Here is a 1,525-nt window from a genome sequence, read left to right as displayed (position 1 = left end):
GGACCCATAAGGGCGGACCCCGAAAAGCTCGTAGAACGAGAGAGAAAAACCCAAGGGGGAGACCGGCAGAGCGTCCGAGGGCGACGGAGAAACAACTCCGGAGCCAAGCGAGCCACCAGGGAGACCAGCCCGTCGAACACCGGACTGCGGAAGGCCCGCAAGGCAGCCCATCGGGCCCACCGGGAAGAAGGGGCCACGCCCCAGGAAAACCCCTCAGTCATGAAATCCAAGACCCGCAAGGGGGCCACGGAGGTGCGGGCAGCACCAAGCCGACCGCACCAACGCGAGAAGGAAGCCCAGAGCCTGGTACAGGAAGCGAAAGTGGGGTACCTGCGGGAGCCCTAGCAGCAAAACCACCACTTCAGAAGAACCACCCTGAGCAGGCAGCACCAGAAAACGGCCCGCAGGCGGAGTCAGGCCAGCCGAAATAGCCGGGTCAACACCGACTCCGGACCAACCACGGAACGGGAGGTCCGGGAACGGCCAGGAGGCCCGAACCGCCAGCTCGCAACAGGAGAGGGTACCAGGGGCGGCGGATCCCGCCGGGACAAACAGGAACGCTTCACGACATTGCGTGTCAACCATGCGCAGGGGCCATGCCTTCCTCCTCCATAACGTTCCAATATTAGTCTCCGCGCTGCCGAAGCGAGCACCCAGGAGCACCCCGGCCCTGCCCAAGCGAATCCAGCAGAGGACCCGTGAATCAGAGGGCACGGGGGAAACACGTACAGTAGACCGAAAAAGGTCAAGAAAAGACAGGGCATCACAAGGACCCGGGAGGAGAGAGCAGAACCTGGGCAGGAGGGCCGAGACCCCCTCCGTGAACAGAGCCTCCGGAGGCAGACCGATTCGAGGCCCCCGGCGCCGTGCACCACCGGGGTCCGGGCGAGACCAGGTAACGAAGGAAGATCCGACTCAGTCGATCTTCCTCCACCTAGACGGACCCCGTGGAAAGGACAGCCCAAAGGGCTAGGACCGGCTACACCGCCCAAGAAAACAACCCCCGAGCAAGGCAACAAAAGGAGCGAACCCAGCCCCCCCCACCGAGGGCCGACACAGCTCCCCACCACCAGGTCGACCGACCCGACCAAGACCTGGGGACCTCGAATCACAGGTGCAAATGACGGCAGGTCACCCCCTAGTCAGGAGGACCGCCCGCAACACCCGTGCAGCGCGACAGCAGGAGAACCCACTGACCCCCAAACGACCCGGCGCCAAAGGGCGCCCCCCCCCTGAACGAACCAGAGGGGAGGACGGGGACCAGGCACACGACCCCCGAAGGAGGACAAGCCCGAGACGGGAACCGAAGGGGTACAAATATCAGTACCGTGGGCTTTTGAGACCAGCCGAGGCGGGGAACCGAACCCCGGTCCCGGGCTAGACCTCCGCAACAGGGTCTGCTGCACACCACCGCCCGAAGAGCAGGGAGCCAACGGGGGAGAGACACCGCAGAACAAGACGAGGCCAAGACGTATCACACGTCCAGACGGGGAACACCCAGACCCCCGCCCGGCGAAAAAGATCC

At 64.5% G+C, this 1,525-nt stretch overlaps 1 non-coding gene across 1 annotated transcript; it reads right to left on the bottom strand.

Moving 5' to 3' along the window:
* Positions 1-546: 546 nt before the first annotated feature.
* On the bottom strand, positions 547-653 carry LOC147725536 (U6 spliceosomal RNA). Its single transcript, XR_015309856.1, has one exon. It is a non-coding gene; the product is annotated as a U6 spliceosomal RNA (small nuclear RNA).
* Between the last annotated feature and the right edge of the window lie 872 nt (positions 654-1,525).

This window comes from Lissotriton vulgaris, chromosome 3_2, assembly GCF_964263255.1.
Source record: "Lissotriton vulgaris chromosome 3_2, aLisVul1.2, whole genome shotgun sequence".
Taxonomy (NCBI): domain Eukaryota; kingdom Metazoa; phylum Chordata; class Amphibia; order Caudata; family Salamandridae; genus Lissotriton; species Lissotriton vulgaris.
Note: the sequence above shows the minus strand (reverse complement) of the source record. Positions and strands in the feature narration are given on the sequence as shown.